The sequence below is a fragment of the Myotis lucifugus genome, unplaced genomic scaffold (genome assembly GCF_000147115.1).
Source record: "Myotis lucifugus unplaced genomic scaffold, Myoluc2.0 scaffold_5, whole genome shotgun sequence".
NCBI classification, from domain to species: domain Eukaryota; kingdom Metazoa; phylum Chordata; class Mammalia; order Chiroptera; family Vespertilionidae; genus Myotis; species Myotis lucifugus.
Window position 1 is genome coordinate 7,839,171 of NW_005871053.1, and position 6,726 is coordinate 7,845,896.

A 6,726-nucleotide genomic window follows, 5' to 3' on the forward strand; every position below is an offset into this window, starting at 1 on the left:
ATGAAAATTCATGCATCGGGGGTCCCTCAGCCCGGCCTGCGCCCTCTTGCAGTCCGGGAAGCTTTCGGGGGATGTCCGGCTGATAGTTTAGGCCTGCTCCCCAAGGACATCCCTGTAGAAGCACACTGACCACCAGGGGGCAGCTCTGGCCCCACCCCCCAATCGCCCCTCTGCTGTAGGTCACCACTGCCCCCCACTCCCCATTGCTGTCCCCTCCCTCTGCCCGCTGGCACCCGCCTTGGCTGGCCTGGCGCCGCCCGCTCACAGGCCCTGCCCCCTGCCAACCTGTTCCACCGTTTGGTCAATTTGCATATTAGCCTTTTATTATATAGGATAGCTTTTTTTAAAAAAGATCACATGAGTTTATTATACTTCTCTCTTCCTTCTACCCATTACTATCCTACCCTCTTCCTCACCCCCACTGCCCCCAACACATACAAGCTCACTTGTGCATGTGTTTATTATAGGCTTTCTGGTGATATGAATAGCATAATATACCAGAACATTGCTACTCAAAATGAGGTCCAAGGATCACCAGCAGCAGCATTGGCATCACCTGGGAGTTTGTCAGAACTATGGGTTCTAGAGCCTTACCCCAGAACTTCTGAATCAGAATATGAATTTTAACAAGAATCCCAGGTGATTTGTATATACATTAAGCTTTGAGAAGCAGTGTCCAAGAATACTAGATACCATGATTCAGACTCCTTATCTTTCAAAACACTGTCAATTCGTTCACTGGAAAATCTTTCCCCCCTTCCCACTGGAATATACTGCTAATCCCGTGATTCTTCAAGTGTGGTCTGAGGACTGCTGAGGTTTTCAGGAGGTCCTTCCTTTTCCACTTACATAGCTGTGTGAGACTAGATTCTTTTTTTTTAAAAATATATTTTATTGATTTTTTACAGAGAGGAAGGGAGAGAGATAGAGAGCTAGAAACATCAATGAGAGAGAAACATCGATCAGCTGCCTTCTGCACATCTCCCACTGGGGATGTGCCCACAACCCAGGTACATGCCCTTGACCGGGATCGAACCCGGGACTCCTCAGTCCGCAGGCCGACGCTCTATCCACTGAGCCAAACCGGTTTCGGCGAGACTAGATTCTTGTCATATTCTTCTACAAAGCAACATATTGCAACAGGTCAAATGCTGAAGAATGCAAATATAGGCATACCTCTATTTTTTTAAAAAAATATATTTATTGATTTAAGAGAGGAAGAGAGAAGGAGGAAGAGATAGAAATATCAATGATGAGAGAGAATCATTGATTGGCTGCATTCTGCATGGTCCCTACTGGGGACCAAGCCTGCAATCCGGGCATGTGCCCTTGGCCAGAATCGAATTCGGGACTTTCAGTCTGCAGGCCGATGCTCTATTCACTGAGCCAAACCAGCTAGGGCTAGGCATGCCTCTTTTTATTGAATTTCACTTTATTGTGCTTTACAGGTGTTGCATGTTTTACCAAGTGAAGGCAAGACCCTCCACCTGCAAAAAGAATACGACTAACTTTATTGCGATACTTGCTTTATTACAGTGTTTGGAACCAAACCCACAATATCTCCCAGGTATGCCTGTATTTTCTATTTCCGTAGGTCACATCCTTTCAGTTATCTCTTTATAATCCAAAAATTGGCCCAGGCTCCTGGTCAGAATCTGTACTTTCTCCTGACTGATGCTGATAATCTAACTCTTCTTAGAAATTTAGTAGAGCACCTTTCTCGAGGGAGTTTAAATATTAAAAAGAGGAATTGACCTGAGACTAACCAGGACTCGTAAATCCTAGAGCTTTTGATTGTTCCACGTATTAGCGTGAGCTAACATCCTACAACTGACCTTGGCAGACTCCTAAGGGGACCCATGGTTGTTGGCTGCCTTTCAACAACAGCTTTTAGTCAGCACTTCCCAGCCATGGAGATTCCAGGATCTGCTCCTCTTATAGGAGAGTCCCAAGGTTTGCTTCCTCAAATAGCTACAGGTTGGCTGAGTCTTTCAGCCACTGGACAGCTCAGTATTTGAGAGTATTGAGAGGCTGCCCCTTAATATTCCCTTAATACTTATAGCCAAAGGGCAGCTCAAAGCATTTATCTACCTCTGTAGAAATATCTGTAGCTCTCAAGTCCTGTAAAGTCATATAAAAGAATTAAGCTTATAATACTGCATATTATTACACCCTTGCTATATTTTCTGCATAGCACTTACTACCAGTATTGAAATCTTATTTTCATACTAGAGGCCCAGTGCATGAAATTCATGCACGGGTAGGGTCCCTAGGCCTGGCTGGCGATCCGGGCCAATCAGGGCCTTCTGGCTGCTGGCTGGAGCCACTCTTCCCTGGCTACTGGCCTGGGCCTCCCTTTGTTCTGCACGCCCCCTGGTGGTCAGTGCACGTCATAGCCAGCGATTTGTCTCCTGGTCAAACTCCCAAAGGGACAATTTGCATATTAGGCTTTTATATATATAGATGTATTGTCTCACCTTCCCCATGACAGCCTCCTTCAATGACTTTGTCTTGTTTATAGTTGTAGCCTCAGCACCAGGAACAGTGCCTGACATGTTTATGCTCAATACATCTTGGCTTTATGAGTAAAGAACTATATAGAAACAGAGCATCTGATAGACAGTTAACCCAAGAGGCTGCATCCAAGGTTAGAAGGTACCTAGAAAGAGCAAGTTATTAGTCTAAGGGCCCAGGCTAGTGTTGGTTCCTAGCATAGGAGTTCATGGCTTTAGTATTATGTGGGCCTCAGGTTGACAAATAGACTAGCCGTGAAGGGTAGATACTGAAATGCCAGGCAAAATTCTTTACCCTAGGAGTGGTTCTATCTATTTTTACTGATAACTTAGTGTGGGGGAAACAATATAATGTTGACAAGTCCTCTGTCTAGTGAGTGGGATATGAGAGATTGGAGCAGGCATTGATATGAGAGATGAAAATAGAGCCCTTAGATTCCATTCTCTGTCTCTGGGCTGTTCTCACTGAGGCCAGCATAAACTAATTGGTATGATTTAAAGATAAATACAGCCCTCTAAATTTTTTTTCCCCACAAAGCCACACACAGTACTAAATAATACACTGAGTGGCCAGATTATTATGACTGGCCAGATTATTATGACTACCCCATCAGTACTTCATTGACACTTCCAAAAATACTGAATATTGAAAACTTCCTAAGCAAATACTCTCAAGGTTTTATTATTACTATTTGCATAACTAATTCACTTCATTGTACTGATGGGGTGGTCATAATAATCTGGCCACTCAGTTTTATTTTGAGAAACCAAAGGTTGGGAGTGGGAGGTGGACAGTGGTCCCCCTGCACTTGAAATTCTCTGCATAGAAATTTCCATAGTGAGAACAGGCACTGAGAGGTAACTATAACATAGGTTATTTTAGCAATGTGCAGAAAAACCCTGGGCTGTCAGATATAGGAAAAGATGACCTGCCATGGATAGAAGCTACTAAAAATAATCAATTGTATGTCTAGGGCCACACTGTTTTCATCTCATCTCTCTGCTATCAGGTGGGTGGATACTCTTGCCTTGCCTCGTCCATCCTTTTCATGACACACACACACACCTGATCTCACTGGCAAAATTCCAGCGAATGCACTGTACTGGGTTGCATCTTGAGGATACCTGTGAAAATGCAGAGGCTCTTTCCCTGAGTCCAAGGCAGATATAAGGGATGCCCTGGAGTATGTTTAGCTAAAGACAAACTAACACCCTAGCCAGTTTGGGTCAGTGGCCTGCGGACTGAAGAGTCCCAAGTTCGATTCCGATCAAGGGCACATGCCCAGGTTGCAGGCTCGACCTGTTAAAATGTCCAGTGCCATTACAATTTCATTTATGCCGGATACCATTATTGAATTGCAGGTTCATTAACTCTCAAATACTATTCCCCACAATCTTCCAACAATTTCAGTTCCACTTTGATTTAGAGATAATGTTTGTGAGTAAATTTTATGTTATTCCATAAACTGTATTCATAATTTTGTTATGGACTAGAAAAGAGCACTTAATAAATGAAAAAACAAGATACTGAAAAGACTTCCCATTTATCAATAATGCAAATTTTCACAGGGGCCTAATCATACTTCTCAATTTATGCCAACGTGTATTTATTGAACAATCAATATCTATACACTTAACATCTAAATATTTAAGTTGTATAGATAATAATAGAGCAACATTAAAAGAAATAATTTCAGCACTGTACTTATTTTGGTATTTTAGGAGTTTATGTGTGTCAGTGGCAAAGAAATAAATACAAGGGTGGGCAAAAGCAGGTAAATTACCAGCCATCATTACCTAAAAGATAAATCATAAGGAAGGATACAAAATAATAAAGAACACAAATAACACAATAATTAATAAATAAAAATACAAGAATAAACCCTGTGTTTTGGTACTCACAACTGAAAACCTACTTTTACCCACCCCTGTATGGTTTTTGTCTCTCATGTTAATTTAACATATTAAGCAATGGGATAATATTGTGGAAAGAGTGCCATTTCTATGCCATATTCTAATTTAGTGTCCTTTGGTCCTCTCTAAAATAGTTGTTGTTTTAAGGGTTGAAACTATTTCTACTAATATTGATACGTATCTATAACTACTAAATAAAGGAAAATTGATAATCTAGGATACACCAAAATATGGAAGACTTTCTCTTACAAACAAGTTCTTGCATTGTTTTAAATTACTGTTATAGAAGGCATTGTGTGTCCCTTTCTTAAGTTACTTAAAACATAATTATATGCTACCAACATATACTACTACGCTTAGGAGCCGGAAGAATCTAGTTATAACTTAGTAATTCGAACAAACGCCACTGAGAGCGAAGGCTTTTCCTTTTCTTTCCAGAACTGACTTATCTGACTTGCCCGCTTTAGGCATATCGGGGGTTTGGGGTTATTTCCGGCAAACTCCGCCTCTTCCAAATCTCAGTTCCCCGACGCTCCCCTTCGCAGGCTTCAGGGTGGCAGGAAGGTGGGCTCAGGCGCGCGGCTCCCACCGCTTTATACCTTCTTCCTACCCAGGGCCGGGAAGTGACAAAAACGGAAATACGGTGCTCCCGGGGCTGGGCTCGGGGGACTCGTCCCCGCTCTCCCCCCGGCCACTCGCACCTTCCCTCCCCGCACACGGCCAGCTCCTTCCCGCGACCTCCACGTCCACCTGCTTTAGTGCCCACACCCAGCCCGCCCCCAGCCGGCTGCCAATCACAGGCTTCCGCAGGTCCTGTGCTACCAACACACCCTGGTTTTGGCTCCCTGGTTGCGCCCCCTCCAGCTCTGCTTCCCGCCCTTCGGGCTCTTTGTCCAATCACCAGCTACCGAGTGTTCCTTGGTCCCCGCCCCCTCAGTCCCGCCTTCCCGAAGTCCCGCCCCTTCCTTAAACCTGACGGAATCACCTGACACGGAGGCGCTCTGTCTGAAAGAAGGCAAGGAGGGGCGTGTGCACGGAGGGGCGGGGCCCGAGGAGAAAAGGGGGGATGCCGGGAGAGGGCGGGGAGAAGGGTTGTCAATCCGATCTCGCGAGAGAGGACGGAAGCCTGTGGGAGTCCGTGGCCTTTAAAGTGCCGTTCAGCCCTTTCCTGCAAGGGTAGTTTGTAAACACGGCGGAGGTCGGGTCTTCCCGGCGACCGAAAGAAGCATGAATTAGTGACTTAGACAGGTGAGTAGTGATGGGGAGAGGGCCGCAGGACTGGAGACGGTCGGGATACGGAGAAAGCAGGCGCTAACATGGCGACGCCGCTCACCCTGGTCCCCACCCCCCGCTTCCCATCACCTCGGGCGCTCCTGCCTCAGTGCCTGGCCCTCCGGGCGGTTCACGGTGCTGCCACCTCCGCGGCCGCACCGCGTCGGCTGCAGCGCCCGAGCGGCGCGGCCGGCCCGTTAGGTAACTGCTCTTGGTCGGCCCGGCCCCTCCCCGCTCGCGCGCTTTCCTAACGAGGAGGAAAAAGGGATAACGGCTCCTCTTAGACCCCTCCCCCCGGTTTATCTTCTTCCGTCGGTTCAGAGGTTCCCGGGCACAGGTCGGAGATGCTCAGGTTTCAGGGAGACGGGCCTCCTCCAGACCTTGGATGCAGCAGGAAGAGGCTTGGCTCGGTCTCCCCGCCCCGGACTCGGAGGCTGGGGACGGTGGATGCGATGGTGGCGGGGATGGAGCTGAGGGAGGCGCGGCTGGAACAGGGTCAGGGGTTCGCGCTGCGGGGGACGCGCGTCTAGGACAAATGGTACGGAGGACCCTGGAGTTGGAAGTCGGCCTTTTCTGCCCGTTCTGCCCTCGCACACTCCCGCCCCCCCACCCCACCCCCACCCCCACTTCTTCCCGGCGGGGCGGGGCTGAGGTGTGGGTGCGTATTGATTATTGTATTCCCCCCCAACCCCCACATTTCACCTCCCTGGATGGACTGCGGAGCTTCTGTTGGGAAATAACCTGTGTTTTGTATTGAAGCCCTAGGGACCAGACCCGAGTGTGGGTGTGTGGGGGAAAAAAGGAGACATATGTAATACTCTTTGTAATAAGTTAAGAAATAAAAATTATTTAAAAAAAAAATCTGGCCAGTCATAATAATCTGGCCACTCAGTGTATTATTTAGTACTGTGTGTGGCTTTGTGGGGAAAAAAATTTAGAGGGCTGTATTTATCTTTAAATCATACCAATTAGTTTATGCTGGCCTCAGTGAGAACAGCCCAGAGACAGAGAATGAATCTAAGGGCTC

General features: G+C 46.8%; 1 protein-coding gene across 3 annotated transcripts in view; it reads left to right on the forward strand.

Annotated features, from left to right (window-relative positions):
• The first annotated feature begins 5,518 nt into the window (after positions 1–5,518).
• Positions 5,519–6,726, forward strand: part of ATF2 (activating transcription factor 2) — a 75,113-nt gene continuing 73,905 nt past the window's right edge. For all 3 annotated transcript variants that reach the window (XM_006083094.3, XM_023744694.1, XM_023744700.1), the window contains exon 1: positions 5,519–5,675. The gene's annotated coding sequence lies outside the window, so the exon portion shown is untranslated. The remainder of the gene's footprint in view (positions 5,676–6,726) is intronic.